The sequence below is a fragment of the Mustela erminea genome, chromosome 1, assembly GCF_009829155.1.
Source record: "Mustela erminea isolate mMusErm1 chromosome 1, mMusErm1.Pri, whole genome shotgun sequence".
Classification (NCBI taxonomy): domain Eukaryota; kingdom Metazoa; phylum Chordata; class Mammalia; order Carnivora; family Mustelidae; genus Mustela; species Mustela erminea.
The window spans coordinates 40,946,392-40,971,038 of record NC_045614.1 but is presented as its reverse complement, the minus strand read 5'-3'; the positions used below and the strand labels follow the sequence as shown (position 1 = coordinate 40,971,038).

The 24,647-nt window shown below is 42.4% G+C and overlaps 1 protein-coding gene across 1 annotated transcript in view; it reads left to right on the top strand.

The window, feature by feature from the left end:
- The window catches only part of PDZRN3 (PDZ domain containing ring finger 3), a 239,845-nt gene that overhangs the window by 27,472 nt on the left and 187,726 nt on the right, over positions 1-24,647 (top strand). The gene's annotated exons all lie outside the window — the stretch shown is intronic.

Below are 24,647 nucleotides of genomic sequence, written 5' to 3'. Positions count from 1 at the left end.
TTGGCCAGACGGAGTCCTTTAAAAGATGGTACCTATATCCTTTTGATGTGTTCCCATCATTTTTTGAGTACGTACTTTCTGTTACTACAGGATGTTTCTGGTTCATTCTGTACTTGGCTTGCCCCAGTTGAGGCATCAGCTACTTTTCCAAGCAGCTCAGGCTGCATTTGGTGAGGTATAGTGTTTGAAACCATAATAGGGGTGATAGGCAGGCTGATCATTATGATTGTGATTTCATTGCTATTTTAATTAATTGATTTTTTGAGAGAGTGCACATGCACAAGCATGTAAACTGAGATGGTGGGGCGGGGAGAAGGAGAGAGAGAATCTCAAGGAGACCCCCTGCAGAGTGGAGAGCCCACTGCAAGGCTCAGTCTCGTGACCTGGAGAGCATGACCAGAGCTGAAACCAAGAGTCAGACACTTAACCAACTGAGTTACCCCGGCCCCCTGGCTTTCATTAGTTCTATGCACTCTCAGAAGACAGAGCTAGAAAATGTAAATATGCACATATCAACACACACACATAGTATCATCATCATCAACATTAATTCCTCTGCGTTTATTTCTTTATTCATTCTTCTTTATATATTTGAAAACTATGCCTTTATCAGTATCTCTAGTTCCATTCCAAATCAGCATGGCTAATTCTATTTTTTCTTCTTTAAATATTTGTAACTCTTAAGAGTGTCCCTTTGGAAGTAGTGATGAATGCACTCTTTTCTTTTGAATCAAATCTCTGACCTTTGCTTCGATGTTGTCAGTGAATTAAAAATTGTTGATGATTCATTTAAAAAAAATTGTTGATGAAAATTGTTTAAAATCTTTATTATTTTGGTGTGATTTTGGAGAAAAAAATGTGCTATAAACTAGATGATTGGGTAATGTATTTTTTTAAGTGTAAGAAAAGTTGAGTATTTCTTGTGCAATTGTATACAGGAAATTACTACTACTAAACAGGCACCGATAGACACAAGCCCTTTCTGGGCAGTGTTAGAAATAAACACATGAGCTTTTCCTGGTGTCTTCTGCAGTGACTGATACCCACTGCCCATGTTCAACAGAGGAGAGGAGGGAATCCTGGGGCAGTTATTTTCTTAGAACTAAAACCTATTCATGTCAATTTGAAATTTCTAACTATTGCCTCTTTTACCTAAATAATGTTTTGATGAAGGAGACTTGGTATCATCTAACCCATATTGCAAAGACTCTTTGTTACCTGCAAAAATAACCTGGTTTTAGAGACAGCTTAATAGTGTGGATTCCAACTCTCCATTTTCAGAGACAGAGATGAGAGTTTTATTTTACATACCAATTTTGATGGATACACAATGTTAAACCCTGGATTGTCATGTGGAAAGGTTTTGATGTCAAGTCTGGATGGGATGGGTATGAGTGTGGTGGTCATTTTTTTTTTTTAAAGATTTTATTTTTAAGTAATCTCTACACCCAATATGAGGCTCAAACTTACAACCCCAAAACCAAGAGTTGCACATGCTAACAACTGAGCCAGATAGGAGCCCTGAGTGTGGTGGTCATTTAATGATAGTTGCATGAGCACACAGAGGAGAGGGATTGCATCCTGGCTGGGTATTTGCTAGAATGGACCTCCTTAAGGGACGTTTTTAGAGTGACTGTATTATCATTTGCAAGTCATGACTCTGATTTCATTGGCATTGAATATAGTCAGTTATCATGTATCAGTCAGTCTTTTTGGTGTTCACATGTAAAATAAAGCAAACACACACACACACACACACATATATATATATATTTGTATATATACACATATATATGTGTATATATATATATTTTTTTCTCCTCCTGCCTTTGTGTTTAATTTTCTCCTCCTGCCTCTGTGTTTAATTTTCATCTTACTTAATGGCCTATATTACAGCAATGGAAGATCCTGGCAAAATGATTTAATGTTCCTCTATAATCCAGCTGGTTCTTTTAGTACTAGAAGGTACATATTGAGGTGGAAAAAGCCCCAAGCTTTAGATCAAGACACCCAGGTTCAAGTCTCCACCCAGGTACCGACTCTGTGGTCTCCGTATCCTCAGTGTTGAGCCTTGACTTCTTCATTTCTAAAGTGGAAGAGCATTACTGTCTCCCTTACCTGTCACACTCTGCAGGTGGATCAAGGAGATAATATAGATCAGGGATTTTGCTGTTAAGTATAAATGTGAAGAATTGGCTTTTTTTTTAATTAAAATTTTAGCATCTGACACAAGAACTTAATACCAAATCTAAGTATAGATGTCAGCAAAAATAATTTTGAGGGGCACCTGGGTGGCTCAGTGGGTTAAAGCCTCTGCCTTCGGCTCAGGTCATGATCCCAGGGTCCTGGGATCGAGCCCCTCATCGGGCTCTCTGCTCAGCAGGGAGTCTACTTTCCCCCTCTCCACTCACCCTGCTTGTGTTCCCTCTCTCACTGTGTCTCTTTCTGTCAATAAATAAATAAAATCTTTAAAAAATAATAATTTTGGGGACGCCTGGGTGGCTCAGTGGGTGAAAGCCTCTGCCTTCGGCTCAGATCATTGTCCCAGGGTCTTGGGATTGGGCCCCACATCGGGCTCTCTGCTCAGTGGGGAGCCTTCTTCCTCTTCTCTCTCTGCCTGCCTCTCTGCCTACTTGTGATCTCTATCAAATAAATAAATAATCTTAAAAATAATAATAATAATTTTCGAGATCCGTTTTCCTCTTGTTCTGTGTTTTAACAAGAATGTAGTGTTGCTGCTGTAGGACTATTTAGAAAACTCTGATCTATTTCAGGAAGTCATCCTCTCCAGAATTAACACTGACCAATTAAAGCCACATATACCACCTTAAATCCCTGCCTTTAAAAAAATTCTGTATTCATTGTTTCTAGAGACTATACTGAAGTATTGACTTTGTTATGTTTATTAGTGGTGTTGTTATTGTCTCATTATTTTGCTATTAAAATTAGCTTTTCAAAAAAAAAAAAAAAAAAAGCAGGTTTCAGTGAACATCTTTGTAACAGACATGGCTGTACACCAGCCAGATAAACATCCAGATCAAGAATGGGACATATGGCGTGACGCAATTCGTGTATTTTAAAGGCATTTATATATATTAGTCTTTTCATAGGAAAAATACTCTGAGCTAATAAACATTTTATAGTTATTACAGTAATTTTGTGGGGTGGGATTATGGGCAGTAAGTTTGAATTTCTGAAGTCACATTTCTGTAATGTTGGAATTCTCCAAAGTGAGTATTATTTTTATAATCCAGAAAAAAGCGAAGGTGAAAAGTGGGATGAGTTAGAAGTTTCTTCTGGGTTTTAAGTGTCACAAAGCTAACTGCTGCTTGTATGTTTCCTTTAAAATGTTAGTTGACATTCTCAGGGCACCCGGGTGGCTCAGTGGGTTGAGTGTCTAACTCTTGACTCAGGTTGTGATCTCAGGGTCCTGAGATGGAGCCTCACTTGGGCTCCTTGTTCAGTGGGGAGTCTGCTTGAGATTCTCTCTCTCCCTGACCCCCCGACCTCGTTCCAGTGCTCTCGCTCGCTCGCTCTGAGTAAATCTTCAAATAAATAAAAACAAAACATGATGTGACATTCTCATTTCTGAAAGCTCATAGCATCTGCCTCAGGCCTGGAGATGGGTGAGCAGCTAGCTTTAGGCTGAAACTCTGGGAACAGGGCATTGGCTGCCACCCCCCCACAGGCGAGCACCCCCCACCCCCGCCCTGTCCCAGCTCAGATGAATCAAAGTTCACTTCCTTTGACACCGTGTTCGGCTCCACAGAAGGTTTCAGTCTATCCCTCATGGCCATTTCTTAATAAAAAGACTTAATTGGGTCATTTACAAAGCATTTTAAAATCAAGAATAAATTAGAAGGGACTAGTGTCCCCATTAAATTTTTTGAATACAGATTAGGTTAAAAAGGTAAATTTTTTATCATTTCCCAAGGACGACAAAGCAAAACCACAAACCCATGACAAACAGTATGGATAAGGGGCGCCTGGGTGGCTCAGTGGGTTAAGCCTCTGCCTTTGGCTCAGATCATGATCTCAGGGTCCTGGGATCCAGCCTCTCAGCGGGGAGCCTGCTACCCCCTTCTCTCTCTACCTGCCTCTCTTCCTACGTGTGATCTCTTTCTCTCTGTCAAATAAATAAAATCTTAAAAAACATTACAGATAAGATGCATTTTGGAGGTGCTCAGGTGGCTCAGTCAGTTGAGTGTCTTACTCTTGATTTCAGCTCAGGTCATGATCTCAGGGTGCTGGAGTGGAGCCCCCTAGGTCAGTCTCTGTGCTTAGTGGGGAGGCTGCTTGAGATTCTCCTTTCCCTCTCTCTCTGCCCCTCCCCACCACACGTGCTCTCTCTCTCTCTCTCAAATCTTTTTGTAAAAGATGCATTTTATAGTCACTCGTCTTCTTTACACATGGTATCTAGATGCTTACCTTTAAGTATGGGGGTTTTGAGGACAATTTTATTAAAAATTTTTGTTTTTCTGTCTTCATAAGAAAGGCAGAATGAGCATGGTTGTACTGTTAGTGAATTTGAAATGTATATTGGGACAGTCGGACAGAAGTGGTAAGCTGAAATGTGGGGCATTTGCTTCCTGAGAGGCACTGGGGGACTCTTCAAAGAAACAGTCTGATATGATTTTGGAGACAAAAAGTAAGCACAGTCCCTGTAGATTAGGGTGCTGTGAACAGGAGGAGGGAGTGTTGAGTTAGAAATTGTCAGTGCAAATCGCAAATGAGAAGACTTGGGGCAGTTTGGTGACTGTGAGCACTGATCTGCCACTTTCACTGGGGATTCTGAATGCCCCAGGGTGGGAAGCAGCAACAGCCCAGCTTCCCCTAATGATGATTAATGGTCCCCAGGAGGCTCACAGGGGAGACCAGCTGGTATGGAGCTCATCTGTCTGCCCTTGCCACACAGAGTGCCATGGGGCTCCAAGGAGACCTTTGCCTCTTACCCTGTCTTTGTCTGTTTGGATACCCATTTGAACTCCAGAGAGTGTGTCCCACCCCCTTTCTCCTGAGGGTGGCACTCCCTGCCGCCTTTTTGGCTCTTCTGATTCTCTTAATTTCCATCTTTCATCACTTCCTCTTTCCTCCTGGTCCTAGTGAGTCATTTGACAGCTGTCTGGGGTCAGGAGAACTGAAAACCTCAGAGTGCTGGTTTTACATCTGCTCTTCCACTTCCCAAAAGAGACATTCCAGTCCATTTTAAAATATGCCATATATATATACACACACACACACACAATACACACACACACACACACACACACACACACACACACACACACATATATAGCTGTTCAACATTTGGAAAAACTCTGGGAACAGAATCAATTTTGGCAGTCTCTAATCAAAGAAGGCAGATACTCTAATCAAAGAAGGCAAATACTCTTCATGGAATGATTGTTGCTGAGAAATACTATGTCTCTGGACACACTGATTTGAGAAATCATTATCTAGACTCTTAAAACTTCTATCTAAAAAGTTACTAAGTGTTTATTTAAACATTTGGGAGGAAAGTGATTATATAGAGTGATCTATGGGTTGTGACTTACTAAAAATCTTCATGTCCTATGAGTTTTGGGCATAACAATGGAAGAGAAACCACTAGCCAGCATGTTCGCTTTGTGGATGTGCACTGAGTTCTTCGTAGCCTGCGAGAGAGGTCAGTACCCTCTCCTTTAGAAGCTAAAATGTGGTCGCTGGCTCTAGGGTGTTTACTCATGAGACCAGTGTTTGGAGCAAGATGTCTGACACTAGGGTTTTAAGATAGCTGGGGAGTGTCTAGAATGGCTAAGAGTCACAGACTCTGGAATCAGTTCCACCATTACCCACTGTTAGCCTTGAAAGTAAAACTGCCATTTTTCCAGCCAAAGATGGGTATATCTGGGAATAGTAGAGAATTCTAATCTGGGGCAGGCAAGCTCTGGAAAAACCATAGGCAAGATCAAAAAACAAAAGAGAGGAATTCATTTTATGGAATAGAAGGAGGAACTTGGTAAGTGTTGTTTTTGAGCTTAAGTCTCTTTTAGAGGAAAGCAGGAATTCTTGGTGGTGATGGTGTCTTATTGGCTGAGTCGCGGGGGCAGTTGATTTCTTATGGGAGATATGCATATTTCCCTGTTGGGATTCTTCATATAGAGTTCTGTAACTGACATTTCTTTTTTTTTTTTTTTAAAGATTTTATTTATTTACTTGAGAGAGAGACAGTGAGAGAGAGCATGAACGAGGAGAAGGTCAGAGAGAGAAGCAGACTCCCCATGGAGCTGGGAGTCCGATGCGGGACTCGATCCCGGGACTCCAGGATCATGACCTGAGCCGAAGGCAGTCGTCCAACCAACTGAGCCACCCAGGTGTCCCTGTAACTGACAGTTCTTATAGTAACCGATATTGGGTAGTACAGCTCTCCCTACCTCTCCCAGCCTCTCCTTCTAGCATCTCAAGTCCACTCTGGTGAGGTTTCCCTATATGAATTTTCACACTACCCACAAGCTCATTCCTGGCACTGCTTTTTTCTGTTAGATGTGGACACAGTTACAGATATTATAAGGTTGCTGTAATAAAGAAAATAATGTATGTGTCTGAATACTGTAAATTTGGCCCGAGAATAAACACTCGCCAGGTGGTTCGCTTTGCCGGGTTCTTTCCCGTAGCTCTGTAGAGGCTGGCCTAGAGGGACCTATCAGTGAGCGCGTGCTTTGATGATGATGGTTCTATGGCATAGTTTTGTGACCCTGAAATTACAGTTGTGCGTAGATCATTTTAATTTGTTTTAGAGTTCTTTTTTAAATTAGTGACCCTTTGAATCTGGACTGAGAAAGAGCTGTCACTTCCTAAAGCTATAGAAATCACAATAATTGATCAATCAAAAATAATTCTTAATTTACATCATAGTGTGAACAACATGGTAATTCATTGCATATGTGCTGACTTCAGTGTTCTAAAAATACCGTAACACAATTGCATGGTTAAGATCAGCTATTTTTAAAATGCCACAAGAGAATAAGATTTCCATTTTTATATGGACTCACGAAGAATATTGGGATTTTCTTAAAATCGTGAAGAGTCTCTTTGATTACATCTTCCTTTAAGATTGCAAGTTATGTTTAATTGCTTTTTATGTCTTGATACTAATGCAATGCACCAATGTAAAAAAAAAATTGGAAAATGCAGTCAGGGGTAGAAATGAAACTAGAAACTCTTACTGAAGGCAAGCATGATCCTGATCAAAACAGAGGAACAGATACAACTGCCTGAGAGCTGGAATCCGATGGGGCATGGAAATTAATCGCATTGCATATAAGGCACATATTTATGACTCGTTCTAAACTCTAAAATGAAATGGGAGGAACTCAAATAAAATAGGATTAAGTATGATTTTGTTATGGCGTTGTGAATGGATTTCTAATACGTGGTATCATTCTTGGAACTATCTAAGAGAGCATGCTTGTAAGAACCTGGGGTGAGTATCCATGTGTGATACTGACTTGGAACAGAATTACTGGTGATAAAGGAATTGTAGAGGAGCAGGAGTCAAGCAAGAAAAAAGTATTACATCATATTTTTCTTGAAAGCCTTTACTACTATCCAGGGAGCAACATCTTAATTTTCTTCAGTGATTAAAAGGTGAGTTTGAAAGCTGGAAAGAACCACTTTATTCCTTCTTTCTAAAGGACTAGTGATAATGGTTACAAAGCTGGGGCTGTGTTAAATGTCCCTGTTTGGCTGCCCTGATCAGCATCTTGGTATGCTGAGAGCTAATTCCCTTTGGTGTCTGAACCAGCAGAGGGAAAGTGATCCATAGAGGGAGGACATTAAATGCTGAGTTTGGTGGAATCATTTTCAGAGCTCTGTTGCCTCAACCTTGGTGTTGGGGTTTTAATGAAGCCCTAAATGGGGGCGCCTAGGTGGCTCAGTGAGTTAAAGCCCCTGCCTTTGGCTCAGGTCTCTGCTCTATTTGGAGCCTGCTTCCTCCTCTCTGCCTGCCTCTCTGCCTACTTGTGATCTCTGTCTGTCAAATAAATAAATAAAATCTTAAAAAAAAAAAAAATGAAGTCCTAAACGATGCTTTAACTTACATTATTAGCCAAAGTCCTTTAACTTAACTGCATTTTGACAAATACGATTTTTTAGATTGCTTAAAGGACTTAAACAATAATAGGTTTCACCTGTATGTATGTATAGGACTGCATGGATGAGAGTAGGAATCTGTGGGTGAAGGTGTGTGTAGGTGTGTGTGTGCCTGAATGCGTAAGCACTTCCTTAATTTCACATGGGTTATTTGTGAGATTTTGCTTTTCTTTTGTTTGAATCACTCCTTGGAGACCCAAGACCAATTGAATGGAGTTCTAAGCTGTTTTTTTTTTTTTAAATACAATTCCTATTTAGTAACCTTTGTTTATACTTTGTAAGAAATGAATGGGGAATCTGGTGGGCAGATGGTATTAAGTAGAGGCAAAAAAATCTTTGTTTTGCCAGAGTGTCTTAATTACCTATGAACTCTACTCATAGGTAAATGTAGATTACTCTTCCTGATACACTCCGTCTTATAAGTGAAATGTGACAAGTCTCATCTGCTGAACTCCTTAGATTTAATAGTACATACAGGGAATTATACTAATGCAGAGAGAAGAGGACAAGAAAGAAGTGTTTACTTCTTTTGAAATCTTTCCCTTTCCTCTTTAGTTTTTTTGACAGTTAAGTACATAGACATGTCCATTCTTTTTTTTGCCATAATTAGAACATTAAAGACATTCAGTGGGAGCTGTTGGTAGCCTTTCGTTAGAGCTGATCCCAGTTCGAAGTGAACTTATAAAACTTGAAACAGAGATTTAAGGAGAGAAAAATCTGGTAAGCTTCCTTTCCTTCTAAATCCGTTTATTCCAGTTGCGATTAAGCGTGATGCATGAGAGAGATACAAGCCAGAGGGTATAAAAACAATGTCCTCTGACTTCCCTGAAGCACCAGCCATTAAACTTTCATACAAATGTGCAAGCGAGGAAGTTAGTCCTTGTGATGTACCGTGGAGCGGGGGAGAGAGTCTCCGCTCATCCGCAGAAAATCAGAGCGGTGGATGGTCCGTTGAGCCTGCTCCGCATTTCATGCTGATCAGCAGCCGAAGCAAGAGTTTCTCAAACCGTAGTCATCTACCACCTGCTCAGTTTTTGCCCTCTCTGCACCACCTGTTTTTGTTAAATACTTAACATTTTTCTGAAAGCAACAGACTTTTGTGTAACTTAAATTTACTCTGAAAGGAAACTGAGCCGTGATTGTGGAAAGTCATCTTCAGGTGCTGTAAAGATAGCAGTAAAAATAAAAACAATAGAAGGGTAGAGTTGGTGAATTTCAGCTTGTACTTTTGCTGGCTGATCACCGTTCGTGAGCCTTGCTTTCTCTTTAAGAATGAAATTATTCGGGCACCTGGGTGGCTCAGTGGGTTAAGCCTCTGCCTTCGGCTCAGGTCATGATCTCAGGGTCCTGGGATCGAGTTCCGCATCAGGCTCTCTGCTCAGCAGGGAGCCTGCTTCCTCCTCTCTATCTGCCTGCCTCTATGCCTACTTGTGATCTCTCTCTGTCAAATAAATAAATAAAATCTTAAAAAAAAAAAAACAAAACAATGAAATTATTCTATGGGATTCCTCAGGATGATGACGGGGAGCAAACCCTGGGAGAGACCTGGGGTTCTGGTCCCACTGCCAGGGGTTCTCTCTCTCTTTCTCCCTCTGCCCTGCCCTTCTGCTCACTCTCTCTCTCTCTCTCCAAAATAAATCTTTAGGAAAAAAAGGTAGCGCATAGGAAGTACAGGCCATGGTCTTGACACAGGGTTGTGTGGTGGCAGCATCATGTACAGACTCCTCAGAGAATCACTATCCTGTAAACCTGCAACTAATGTAATATTGTGTGTCACCTACACTTCATTTAAAAACAAACAAACAAACAAACAAGCAAAAACCAAACCTGCCGGAACAGCTCCTTGTGCTAGACTGCTTTTCCAGAGACCTACGATCTGAAATAGGCTTTACATACAAGTCAGGAAAGCTCTCACAAATGGGACTGTGTCCTGGTTCCTACGTACAAAAATTGAACAAGTGTTGAGGAGAGAGACTTACCCTCGCTGCATGCAGCAGTCTGGTATTTCTATTTCATTCTTTTCGAAGGCTCACTGCTGCCCCCTTAGTTGATTTCATGACTCACTAAAAGGCAGTGGCCAGTGGTTCCAAAGCATTCTGCATGGGAGGACAGAGCTGAGCCTTCCGTGTTGACAGCAGGTGTCTTTCTCTGACACTATACTCTGGAGTCTGTCAGATTTGCTGAGGGCCTAAGCCCCAGCCTCTTGCTGAAAGAATGGGGTCAAATATGATACTAGAATATGACTTGTCTATGCAAAAATAAGTCTCATTCCCTGTCAGTTTTCCACTTAGGAACTTCTTGCCTGAGGCCAAGTTCACGGGCTCCGCATGTTACCAGCAGATGGATGGTATTAGTTAGTGCCCGCTTGGGTCATCACGGGCTTGCCACAAAGGGACCTCAGCTAAGCCTTCGGAAGCCTAACTTGTGTCTAAGAGTGGGGCTTCCGTGTGCAGGGTCATTTCTTCTCTCGTTGAGGGCGTTTGTCACTGCCTCATGTTTGATGTGGCCGTTCTGCACGGCATGTGTTGTCTTTGCCTCCCAGGATCTGTGGGGAAGTCTGTAAGGTGTACCAAGGCGGACTCCTGAATCCAGCATCTGTTTGTACTGGTGAGGTGTCCCTGTGAGACTTGCGGTTCATTAGAAAGGGACCAAGGAGGGTCCTGTGTGAGTACAAGCTCCTGAGGGGCAGGGACACATTGCTTGGGCTGTGTATTTGCCATGCTCCTGGGTCCTCGCACTGTGCTGCTGGAGAGGATTTGGTCTGTAACTATCTGTTGCTGGGCTTGGAAATAGATTTTCAAGTCACGTGATCACTTTCTGAGCGTGAAACTGCAATGGGAGGTCTAACATTAGAAGCATTAGAGGCAGGTGACAGTGTGTCACGAGGTCTTGGGGACATTCGATACTTCCACACCGCCTCCTGCAGACAGGTGGAATCTGCCAGCTGTCCGTCCAGGAATAGCAGTGGCTTAAAATAGAACTCACTCCCAGTGCCAGGGGCAGATTTAGGAGTAGGGAGTTCCTTTAAATGGAAGCGAGGGAGTAAATTGGCCTGCTGGAGAAAAGTCATGAGGAAGTCCTATTCTTGCTCTTTCTTTAAAAAAAAAAAAAGATAAATATAATGGTTCCATAAGAGAATCAAGAGTTCAATTTTTGATAAGCCATGTTGGGTTTTATAATCTTAAGAAAAATCTCTGTGGTATTTATGAATTCTAATGTTTATATTTTAAGTAAGCATTTTCCTTAGTCATGTTTAGCAGTAAGATTTTTTTTTAAGCAGTTGTGCTTTTTGCTTATGAAACCACAGGACTTGCTGTTCAGAAATTACGTGACACTGGTCGCCTCTGTCTTCTGTCTGTTTGACCTTGATCTTGTCTTCCTATAGGATCCTGTTTTAGCAACACAGAATCGATAGTAACTTCCAGTGAGTTCTGGAAGATGCCTCCAGATGCCTTGTCTTTCAAGTATGCCGTTTTCTTAGATGAAAGTTTAGCCACTATTGTTGCCATGGAATTTTCATACATGTTCCAGGAAATTATTCCTTTGCCACAAGTGCTTGATTAAGCCAGCTTGTCAGTGAAGCAGGAAACCCCAGTAGAACTTTCTGAGGACTTCTCTGGAGGGGAATATAACTGCAACATTAAGGAAGGGCCTTGGGAAAGGGTCTTCACTGCTCCTCACCCCCAGTCCACACCCCAGGAGGGATGTGATGAGGGAAGGGTTGTTGGAAACCTGTCGAAGTAAACAGATCTCTCTAACCTTTCCACCATTACCTTTCTTCTGGAACACTGGAGATTTATGTTCTTGCACTGAAGTAGCAAGGAATGGGTGACAGGCTGAAAACAGATGAATGTCCTCATAGAATGAATAACAAGCTAAAAACAATGTAAATGCTACTATAAATGAAGACCTCCGAAGTTTCTTAATAGACATTTCCCACTGTGTTTCCTAATAACGTTTGGTAAGGGAAACTTAAAAACGTGAATTCCTGCATTTCAGAATGCTAAGTCTAATGAAATAGAGCAGCTACCTTGAGTTTTCCTTTAAAAGCTGGAGCCAAGAAAAGAAGCTAATTTGTGTAGAGCTGAGCGTTGCTTGTACGTTTCTGCGCCAGCCGCTTCACCCTTAAATGTTACCTCTCTCACATTCAGAGTTTACTTTGAAAAAAAAAAAAAAACACTTTGTGTTAAAGATTTCAAAAAGGGGAGAGCAAACAGGGACAAAGCAGTTTCTCTTTTCTTTCGGGATGAGGGATGGCAGAATTCACCCAAATGGACATTTTTAAAAGGAAGTGATGTCTGTTACAGAAGTTGAGAGCGGTAGTAAGCTTTGTGCATAACGAGCACTTCTGTTAACATTTGGTGATTTTGAATGCATTTCACGTAATATTTTGCTTAACTTCATTACCCAGATGAGATGCAGTATACTGTTTGCATTTCCTTTGGAGAAACTGCTGTGAAACGTTGTGGTTTAAGGACGTCCCTTAAGTAACACTAGGATCTAACCTGGAATAACTTGACTGTAGCGGGATCGAAAGAAGTGTTTCAAGGTACTTCAAGAAAACAAAAACCAACTGGTTTTATTAGTAATAATTTTTTTTCTTTTTCTTCTAAATCCTTTTCATTTATTTTCTTATGTACGCACACACCATTAAATGGAACATCCAATTAAGAAATAAAACTTGCTGACTTTTGCTAGGAATGCAGTCATTGCCTTAATTGAGCAAAGCCTGTGTAGCACTCAAGTTCAGCTCCAGAGTGAGAGGGGGTGTGAGAAAACAGTACCCTCTTTCCCGGGAGGAAGTGGCTCTGTTTTCTCTTAGTTCTCTCTTACTTCCTTCAAACCCCGTAGTGCCCAAAGTTCACTGGTGATCACGGAAAACACTCCTCTAACAGGGAGGCCAGATCCCACTTCTTACAAGCAATGAAACAAACTCTCTGGTTGTCAATGCCTGGTTTCTATTTTTTTTTTTTCCTTCTTTTTCTTCTTTTCTTTTCCCAGAAAAGAAAGCTACAACACTGCACCAGACAGAGGAAATGTCGTAGCCTTGTTAGCGAGAGGAAAGAGCTGCCTCATCACTGGAAGTGAGAACATAAAGCTCATGGTTGATGGGTTAGTGTTACTGAGCACCCACAAGACAGGGCCAGCACTTGAGGTCTGTTAGATCTTGAGGGAAACAGAAATGCCATTTTGGTTTAATTGCAGTCAGTCCTAAAATTGGTGGGAGACACCTTGTTCAAAGTTCCTGGCTTCTGGAGACTGGAAAGAAGTTATTTGTTTCATGATATTAGGGTCACCTGTATGTTTAATAATTTGATCTTGGAGTTCTCATGATCAGAGCCTGACGTGGGGCCATTCATTCCATTATAAGGTAATGAGATACTCACTGTCTGAGTCACCCACCTGGGAGGCAGGTGCTGGCAGGTGCCATTGGTGACCCAGTGACGGACTGTGGTTCAGGTGAGTCCGGCCCTTGAGGCCACCCTGTCCTATTTCACTTGTGGCATTATCTCCCTGCCGTGGCTGAAACTTTGTTTCCAGTGCTGGAAGTGCTTATGGGAAAGGAAGAGCTCCTGACTGACTGGTGTCCTTGCAGAGCATAACTGGCTGGCTACATGGGAAGAGGTGGGCGGAGAGTGCTGAATGTCCCCAGGGGACTGGTTTGCGATGTCCAGGTGAATGCATACATATGTGGCCACATGAAAAGGCCTGGGAACCGGCACTGAGAAAATTGACTACTGGCTCGAGGCTGTTGTAGCTGTGTGGTGGATCAGTTATTACATGGTCTACACAGATGTTCCTGCAGAAGAACTACTTCCCTGAAACCCATCCGTAACCACAGCATTGAGCAACAGTGTCCATAGTGGATAGGAGTAACTAGCTGCGTGGGTTTGGATACCAGCTCTGATACTATTAGCTCTGTAGCCTTGGGCAAGTTCCTTAACTTCTCTGGACCTTCATATTCTTGTTTGAAAAATGAGGATGGTGGTCTTTATCTCAAAAGTTCTGTGTGTGAGTTAAATGAATGAATATATCTCAAGGTTTTAGAAGCTCTTAGAAGCATTCTGAATGTGAGGCGAGTACTCAGGGATATCACTATTACATCATTCTTACTGAGAGTTTCCATTTGTTGAGCACCTGTTGTGTGTCTGCGAGTAACCTTGGTTATCCTGATGAATTTTGTGTCATTCACACAGCCCTGTGTTGGCAGACGGCCTTGTTCCCACTTTACAGCAGACACCATTGAGACTCAGCTAAGTGCCTTACCTGAGGTCTCACAGCTGACAGTTGAAGATGACAGGATCCAAGTTCCCATCTGCCTCTGTCACATTTCCGTCTAATCAGACCCCATGCCAGTGGAAACATGTTGAAGCCCCATTAAGTGGAAAGCATATTAAAAAACAATATATATGGTGCATATATATATATATGTGTGTGTGTGTGTGTGTATATACACACATATATGTATATATACACACATATATAATGGATATTCTATATGGATATTATATATAAAATATTTGTATTTTGTTTAAAATATATTTTAGTGTAGGTATGGAGGATAATGGAAATTTGCATACAAGTTGTCAGTAGTGGCCTACCATAGAGGGTGGAAGGGGGTGGATTCTGAAATTTTTTTATTTTAATATTTAGTTTGTTTTCTTTCTTTCTTTCTTTCTTTCTTTCTTTCTTTCTTTCTTCCTTCCTTCCTTCCTTCCTTCCTTCCTTCCTTCCTTTCTTTCTTTCTTTCTTTAAAAAAACCCCTCTTATTGGGCACCTGGATGGCTTAGTCAGTTAAGCGTTTGCCTTCAGCTCAGGCCATGATCCCGGGGTCCTGGGATGGAGCCCCACTTTGGCCTCCCTGCTCAGCAAGGAGTCTGCTCCTCCCTCTGCCGCTCTCACAGCTTGTGATCTCTCTCTCGTTCACTCTCTCTCAATTTTTAAATAAAATCTTAAAAAACCTCTTACTGAGTACACCATCACCCAAACTGTAAAGTTATATGCAGGTGCCCAAATCACTGAAACAATGAAGTTTTAAAATGAAAAAGACAGTTTCCTGCCTACCCTCCTTTCCTTTTCCTTGAGGTAAGCAGTGTTTCTGCCTGGCACACATCCTTCCACAACCTTCTGCATAATTATGTGAAAATAGAAATGTACACACACATAGGGGATGCTAGGTTTTTCTTTTTTAGATTATCCTTACACCAGTGGAATCCTACTGTACTCCATTTTGTTAAACCTTTCTTTAACAGTGCATCATGCACATACCACCAAGAGATACAGATTTAAGCCATCGGTTTTAATAAATGCATGCAATTTCAAAATACTAATGTAACCCCAGCTGATTTTACGACACATGTATTGATATATCCTTCAATTATTTTGCAGTTTTTGCCTCTGCCAACTGTCCTGTAATAATGTCCCTATATAGTTTCCTTTGGTCCTAGAACTTGGAATCCCAACAACTATATACAGTATACATTCATATAATTTTTGCAATTTTACTTTCTACACTGAGCAGATACTTCTTTATAATCAGAAATAAAATTTCAAGGAAAATAAATAGAACTAGATTTTCACACATTCACACCCCCACACAGACATACTGCGCTGACTCCAGAGCCAGTGTGAAAGACTTCTCTTCCAAAAGCAGAGTCACATTTATTCCAAGACTAATGTCACATTGTTGGGTGTTCATCATTGGGTTTCTGTGGTAAAAGAAAACACGTCAGGACATATGGTCATGGCACAGAGAGTGTTTTTGTTTTAAAATTTGGGGGAAATTGGCAAACATACTGAGCAAACCATCAGTTCTCTTTGGCTACTCAGCTACTCTAAGAAAGCTACACACACACACACACACACACACACACATTCTTTGTATGAAAAAGAATCCCCAAGTTACATTGCTTCTGCTTTTGCAATGGCTGTTTTATACATGGGAGTATGTTTGCACCTTGAAAATTTATACTTAGTTAAACCTCATATTCCAGAATTTATCCTCCCTTTCCCCCAGAAAAGGGCATTTTACTGAAATAAAAACAGTTGCTGGTTGCTTCTGGGCTGTTACGTGGAAACTGTTGACCGGATCCTGTAAAGGCGGCTGTATTGTATTTCAGAATTAGTTTGAGGTAAACTTTACTGTTATGCAGAAAGATTTAATTCAAACCACTCTCTGGAAAAAATAACAATTATAGGACATAGTCACATAGGGGGAATTACCAAACCACTAGTACATTATATGAGGAGGTCCATATGCATTTTTGTAGTCGGGATGAAGTAAAAGTCCTATTTTTTTTTTTGAAGATTTTTTATTTATTTATTTGACAGAGAGAAATCACAAGTAGATGGAGAGGCAGGCAGAGAGAGAGAAAGAGAGAGGGAAGCAGGCTCCCTGCCCAGCAGAGAGCCCGACGCGGGACTCGATCCCAGGACCCTGAGATCATGACCTGAGCCGAAGGCAGCGGCTCAACCCACTGAGCCACCCAGGCGCCCCAGTCCTATTTTTTTTTTAAAGATTTTATTTATTTATTTGACAGAGAGAAATCACAAGTAGATGGAGAGGCAGGCAGAGAGAGAGGAAGGGAAGCAGGCTCCCCGCTGAGCAGAGAGCCCGATGCGGGACTCGATCCCAGGACCCTGAGATCATGACCCAAGCCGAAGGCAGCGGCCCAACCCACTGAGCCACCCAGGCGCCCCAGTAAAAGTCCTATTTTGAGACCGTAGCCTGGAGGTCAGCATATTGCCTCACAGGTGAAACGGCCACAGGAAAGGCCCTGGTGTTACTTGAGTAACTAAACCTTTTGGCTGGAGTCCAGGGAGGCCTTCTCCTCGTTGTGTGGAGTTCCCATCTGTGGGGAATAGTGACATCACAGGCTCATTGTGAGTCATTGGTGAGCAGGACATGGGGCAAAAGGAATGGCGGGTGCTCTCGGCTCAGGAGGAGGAAGAGGAGCCAAATGCTGACGTGTTGGTCTACTTCAGCCAGCGAGCTTTGTGGGCCGATTGCACCAAGAAAGAGGACTGTGTGAGCTCTCATCTCAGTGACTCTTTGTGGTTTGGAGGAAACAGATCCTGCAATAAAGGCTCTGATGAGAGTTTTGGATCTCCTTGCCAAAAATATGCAGATTCTCTTATTCTCTCCTTCTTTCGCTCTCCCATGCGTGCGCTCACACAATTTCCCAGGACTCAGCCTCCTTGGAACCCATCCATGAACCTGTTAAGAATTTTTAAGTTTGCAGGGTCCTAGACAAAGCTCTGAAAATCATTATTTTCCCCTCTGTCACGACCCGCTCAGTCCTAACATGGGCTTCCCATTTTCCAACTGGATAAATGAGCATCCATGGGAACACTTCATGGACTATAGACTTTGAGGGTATAAGGTACCAAATAACATGGGAAACCAATAGACGCTCATTTGGGGAGACAGGTGGGACATTCCTTTCTTGGAATAAATTCATCTGGAGTCCTTGCTTCTCTGGGGGGGGGGGGTTTGAAACTCATGACTTTTTCTGTATAGGTCTCAGGAAGCTTAGTGTGAGTGCAAATCCCTCCCCCCAACCCCCACCCCCACCGCAAACTTATTCCCTACTAATAGTGTAGACCCCATGGAGCAAATACTCTACCTGACATTCAGGGTTGTTGAGACCACAGGAATAGTTTAAAACTACCAGGAGGTCCAAGAGCAGCAATGGCAGTGACGATTTATGAAATAACCTCTGCGTTGTTCTCATTATAGTCAGATCGCCAATGGCAGGCTTCTCCTCTTGGAGTGTCTGCCACTCTGAGGCAGGGGAAATTTTCAGCATGGCTCCTTCAGAAAGGCAGGCTCTGCACTTGAGAGTCAGTCATTTACAGATTTGGGCGAGTTCTCCATACCTAGTTACCTTCATTTTCTCCTCTGAAAAATGAAGGTAATGGTAGTACAGTTAAAAATAAGCTTGCGAGCCGTCAGTAAACAGAGAAGAAGTGCTTGCATAGGCCTTAGCACGTGCGTCCAATGTGCTGAGTACCTGGAAGTGTGAATTGACCATTTATTATTATCCAGCAGTAGCCGTTTATTGGTCTCTGACCCCGCAGAGTGGGCCTTCCACATTCAGTGTGCCTTGGAAGATTGCTGTCTTTGGATAGGCTTCAGGTGTTACAGAGGTAATATTCAAAATCCAGGGGCAGGGGCAGGGGCTGGCTGAGAAGAACTGGGTTTAACCATGTAGCTTTCTTTGTTCACCAACAAAGAGCCCATGAAATCGTTGGACACCACTCCTGAATGAAGAAGGATTCTGTCGTAGAATCTCCAGGTCATTCACCGAAGTATTCATGTGCCTCATATCCAGCCAGAAGGAGGAGGAAGTGACAAGGGGATGGCAGGTTCCTCATCAGTCGCCAAAGCAAACTTAGATTCTTGGCTGCTATTAATTTATCTTTCAAATAAGGGGGGAAATCCTCTGGATCCTTACTGACCTGACAGAGTTTAAACACTTCACACATCAGTCTTTCTCTCTTTCTCAGCTGCTTTGTGGCTTTTTATTATTATTATTTTTTTGTAACTTGTTCTCTCTTCCTATTACCTAAATATTTTCCTCCAAAAGGAGTCTTAAATTTCTTTATCCTGTATGAAATGGGAATACTGACAGTAACTAACGCTACATCGTAGCAATGGAGGACTGTATCCTGCAAGATCCCAGGAATAAACAGATGGCACCCCTAACAGAGGGTAAATCAGAAGAGGTAAGTTCAAGGATTATTTTCAAGGGTATGAGAGGAATGTTGGACAGGAGTTGGCAGATTTCTCTGTAAAGAGCCAAGTTGTAAATATTTTCAGGTTTGGGGGCCATATGGCCCCTGTTTCAGTTACTTCGCTGTTCAAGTGCAGAAAGCAGACACAGACATCAACATAATGAACAAGTATGGCTTCGGATAAAACTTTATCAAACAGAATAGGTTTTGTGCAGGATCCGGCTCCTGGACCCCTGGTATACGGGGAGCATACAGGTGGGGCAGTATCCTGTGCGAGGAGCACTGCTGTGACCTAGTTTGGCCTGCAGTGCAGAGCAGGAAGGGGTTAGCAGAACCTGGAAAGTGGGGGCCCTGTGGAGAGGGCTTCCCAGATTGGAGCTGTTTCCCTGGAAGGACACTGCTATCAAGAGACCACCCCACAAGGAGAGGCAAATACCCAGGCCTCATTTGTCCTCTCTTTCTTGCTTCCCTTCTGGTGTGCCCCATTGACCTAAGCCAGCAGAGCAGAGGGAACATGTCGACCAGTTCTGTAGAGTGTCCTCCCAGAGATCAAAGAGTAGGGTGGGAAAAAAGGAAGCTGTCTGACCTGAAACGCTAATGAGCCTGGATTTCCCCACTTCCAACGGGGGCTCTGTAAACATGTTTTTCCTGTTGTTGCTTATTAATCCTAGTCATCATAAACATCTAGATGTTTGATTACATGGAGGGTTTATGTGCATTCTTTCAGTTTACAGTCTGAAGAGTACAGGAATCAAGGCAGTAGGAACAGAACCTTCTACAGAGATCCCTTTGGTGCAGAAGTTAGACATATAATAGACTGACATCCCTTGGGTCAGTCAGGCTCTCTTTCCACATTGTTCTTTCTGTAAGGTTACTTTTGGAAGTCATTATACTAAGCTATCAGCTGGGGGTTGAAAGTAGGGGAAGCCCTATTTGCTTGAATGAACGAATGAATGGATGAATATTGACCTTTAATAGAATGAGTCATCAACCACGCATAAGAGAATGACTCCATTTGAGGAAAGTACTAATTTAATCCTGTCCCAAAACATAGCATCACACTGTGGATCAAAGTAGGGTCAGGGAAAGCAAATGTCTTTGATAAGTTTGCAATCTATACTAATAGAGGTCTTAAAAAATAAGTATCTTTAGAGTCCGTGTTGTGCTTTGTTTATCCCTACTGTTTTTTATTCTTTATAATTCAGTTTCTTGATTCTTTGTCTAGAAATTCTGCTTGTCTTGAGGACTTTGACTTCTTTATAGCTCTCATAGCTATCACTCAATGCATACTAACCCACACCAACAAGAGAGTGAGTCCGTAATGTCTCACTTCTGCAGGACACAGGATAGTTATTGGTTTCTGTTGACAAACGTAGTTAGGGAGTTGAATCAAGCAGAATTTTAAAAGGCAGAATGTCAGTGATTTCAGCAGGCACTTCAGGGGACTTAGTGTTTGGTGCTGTAGCTTGTATTCTGACAAGCAAATGGACTTGAAAAGATAAATTTCATGGCATCGGGCGGGGTCCTAGAATTTTACTTGCATCACCCCAAAAACTTTTTTCTCTACATTTTTGTAGTTTGGATCACGTACTTATTTTCACATTCCAAAACAGGTACATGAAAAGGCGCTGCTAAAACATTACATCTGTGGCACTGTGGTTTGACACTATGCCACCCGGAGAGGTCCCCAGTTGTCTTCACTGGGGGACTGGCAGTGGGGGCAACACATAGCTCAGGGCTTGAGAATGTCTGGCTCAGCCAATATCCCTTACTGTGGTGGGTGACGGTCCTTCACATCAGCTTTAGTTTTTTTTTTTTTTTTTTTTTTTTTTTAAAGATTTTGTTTATTTATTTGACAGAGAACACAAGCAGGCAGAGAGAGAGAGAGAGAGAGAGAGAGAAGCAGGCTCTGCACTGAGCAGAGAGCCCGATGCGGGGCTTGATCCCAGGACCCCAGGACCATGACCTGGGCTGAAGGCAGAGGCTTTAACCCTCTGAGCCACCCAGGCACCCCTCAGCTTTAGTTTTGAAAAAATGGGTCTTGCTGCTCCTGAGGTTTGTCAATCGCATTATTTTAATGAGGGTCAACTTAGACTCGGTTTTCTAGTCCTTAACCCTAGAAGAGCTCACCTCCCCAGTTCTCGGGGAGGAAGGGTAAAGGAAAGATTCTGGCAGAAGAGGGGCCATTCTCTAGCCCAGGGTGTGTACTTGAGTGCATGCGAGTATTGTTTCTTCTGAAGGACATATTCTTCCTTGCAAAATGACAGCAACATAACAGTGATTTCATTGGGGTTTCCTCCCCTTCTCTTACCTCCCTTCTTCATCCTACTGCTCCTTTCCTTTCTTTCTGTAATATTTCATCCTGTCTTTGAGATAACATGACCCTTTAAGGGTTTTTGGCAGTCAGACATACTTTTGTTGAGAGGGTTACCGCTCAGTTATATACAGAAATTGATTTTGAGTGACATAATTGGAGAGCTATGGAAGCATTCTGATGATCCTGGGAGATTAGTCCGTTCAGTCTCCTGCTTGTAGAATGAGAAGACAGAAACACATAGCACTGAAGGACGTGTTCCCACCCATCATCAGGTGGCAGAGCTGGGCCAGAAAGGAGGCTTATTTGCCATGGTGTACTTCACACAGTGCAGTGCGTGGTCTTGTCAAATGCTTTTCTGTTTCTTCATTCTAAACTTTTTCTTAAAAAGTGTTAAGCTTCTGTAAGCCCTTTGTTTTTTAAACACACATCCCATTTTGGCCCAGCTGTAAACATTATCGAGTTTGATGATGAGTTTTCTGTTTGCCTTGACTGCCCTTTCTCAAGTTTGTTCTTGAGAATATCACCGTGTTAGATTTCTGGGAGCAAAAGATGAGATGCACGTACTAGGAGCGACTTTTTCTAGAGCTTCGCTGTACTGGACACAGATGTCCAAAGAAAACTTGCCTAGGAAGTGGGATCCACAAGCACTCTTGAAGGTGTAATGTGTTACCCTAGAGTGGCTCATGCTGGGGTTGCTTTTCCAGAATGTTGTGGGCACCTTTGTAATCTGTGAACAGTACACATACTGTCCTTGTTCTGTAGTGTTAGTGAGCTTTCTTAAGACTTAGCTGTGTAATTATAAACCCCTGTTTTTTCCTTTTAAGTACAGTATAATGCCGTTTGTGTTCATTGTTTTTATAGGCAATCATGTTGACTTACAGAAGCACTCATATTCTCAAGAAAGGTGAAATCCTTCAGAGCTGGGAGATTTTTTGTATATTAACTTCTTAGCTTTTCTTTTTTAAACCACGACGTTGCTCTCTCGTACCACACTTCAAAGGAGAGACCTCTTACCGCAGTCCTTTAGTGAACGGAGAGGCATAAAACTCAGTTACACCTGACGGCATGCTCTAGTACAACGTGTGTTGTAAATAAAGCAATTGTTCAGCACAGGACTGAACAGCCACAGAGAGAAATGGGCTAGAGGAAGGGAAAAACTTGAACTGGTTTAAAAAATCGCCTTCTTGTCTTTTAGGCAGAGTTGGGATTCGCTGCTGCCTTTTGGCTGTTTTGCAGTCATGGAATGTGCTTGTCTGACTGCACTCATTGATTTCATTTCTGTTTTTAAAGAAGTGCTGGGGAAGGAGAGTGAGCTGAGAAGGCCTTCTTAGCTGTCCAGGCTCACGCTGCCTAATTAGCATGGTCAAGTACTCCGTTCAGTTTTCTAAGCTTTATGGAGCTTTAGCCAAGAAGCCACTTCTGTCTTGGGGCAGGTTTTCTTGATGCTGAGATTAGCAGTGAAGAGGCTCAAAGAGAGGGAGTTAGAATGTACTTGGAGGGCAGCCTTTAGCCCCAGAAGGTAATTAACGTTGGACATTTTGTTCTCTTTATAGGCTAAGTGTCAAATATCGGACAGGGCTCTCACCGGCGTGTTAATCCTGGCAACTGTTACTTCTCTCTGATGCTAGAATACAGAGTATTTGCCCGTTTAATGTTAAGCCTTCTTGCCTCTCCCCTTCTACTCATGTCTAGAGGGTGTACTAAGAATCTAGCTACATACTGTTCCTGGCAGCCGAAAGTTTGTGTTTGTGACAAGGCCTTCTGTGGAAACGCCCTTCGGTATTTACTGCCTTTTTTTTTTTTTTTTGAGATTTTATTTATTTATTTGACAGACAGAGATCACAAGTAGGCAGAGAGGCAGGCAGAGAGAGAAGAAGGGAAGCAGGCCCCCTGCTGAGCAGAAAGCCCGACTTGGGACTCGATCCCAGGACCCTGAGATCATGACCTGAGCCGAAGGCAGTGGCTTAACCCACTGAGCCACCCAGGCGCCCCTTTACTGCCTTTTTTTAAAGTGTTACAGCCTGAGTTCCTCTTAGGACCCAGTGTGGTAATGACTCATTTGTATGGGAGGTTGATTTTACATTATTTTGCCTATTTACAGGGCTTTATAAGGTATTGTTGGAGGACTTGTATAGATTTGGAAGAATGAACATGGCCCATAACGTTTGCATTTAACTGTTGGACAGGGGTTTACTCTCTGTAAAGGGTCCTATAGTGAGTGCTTTTGGCTTTGGGGCCATATAGTCTCTATTGCAACAATTCAGCATCGACATCTGAGTGTAAAAATAGCCATAGACCACATGTAAACAGATAAACTGTTATTAGGTAAAACTATTTTTAAAAAAAATGGGAGTGAACCAAATGTAGTTTGCTGGCTCTGGTTTGCTAATCTCTGCTAGAAAATACTCCTTCTGATACATAGGTCTGGCTTTGTGGCTAGATTTCATCTTCGAGGCCATCGCCCCTCCATTTCCCCGTGGTCGTCCCAGTCACCTACATTCCATTGTCACTTGCTACACCTCATCTTAAAAACAGTTCATCCTGGGGTGCATTGTAGATGCTCTGTTGTTCCCAGGCAACAGAAGGCCCTATCAGCTCTGGGGGCTTCTACTACCAGTGTTGGTCACCTCAGGACCTCAGAGAGGCCTTTGGGGACAGCAAAACTGATCAGCATTTATACAAGCCAACCCTGGTTTCCAGCCAACTATCAACAAGCTCTGTATCTTGCTCTAGGATTTGAGATAAGCCATAGTTTCTGTAGCACATTGTAAGATACAAAACAAGAGCCAAAAACCCCCCTTTTGCTAATGAGCTTGTGGCATTTTCTCAGTTTATTTGAAATCTCCAGCCTGAAAGCTCTAGAAACTATCTTCTCAAAACTCCAGAAGTTTTCCCAAGTTACCTGTTAAACTACTGATCTTTATCTCCAAGTGTTTTTTACATACATACATATATACATACGTGTGTGTGTGTGTGTGTGTATTTAGTTTTCCTAAATATGGGAAGGAATCTGGATTTTTAAAAAATGTTTATTTTTTAATTGTGTTATTTTAGTCACCATAAAATACATCATTATTTTTTGATGCAGTGTTCCCAGATTCATTGTTTATGTACCACACCCAGTGCTGCATGCACTCTATGCCCTCCTTAATACCCACCACCAGACTCACCCCCCCCCCATCCACTCTAAAACCCTCAGTTTATTTCTTGGAGTCCACAGTCTCTCATGGTTCATCAGAATCTGCATTTTTATTAGAAAGTTTGGGGGAGGGTACTCTTGCAAAATCAAGCTGCTGCTGCTTTGGCTGACCGCTCTTGGGTTGGTCTGATTATTTGCTGTCTTGGGACAGCTGTGTTCCTTTTCAGCACTGCTGTCTCCCTGCTCGACGGACTCAGGTGTGCCCGGACCTGGAAGCAACCAGCTGTGGTCGAACGAGATGCTCCGTGACAGCCGGAATGCACA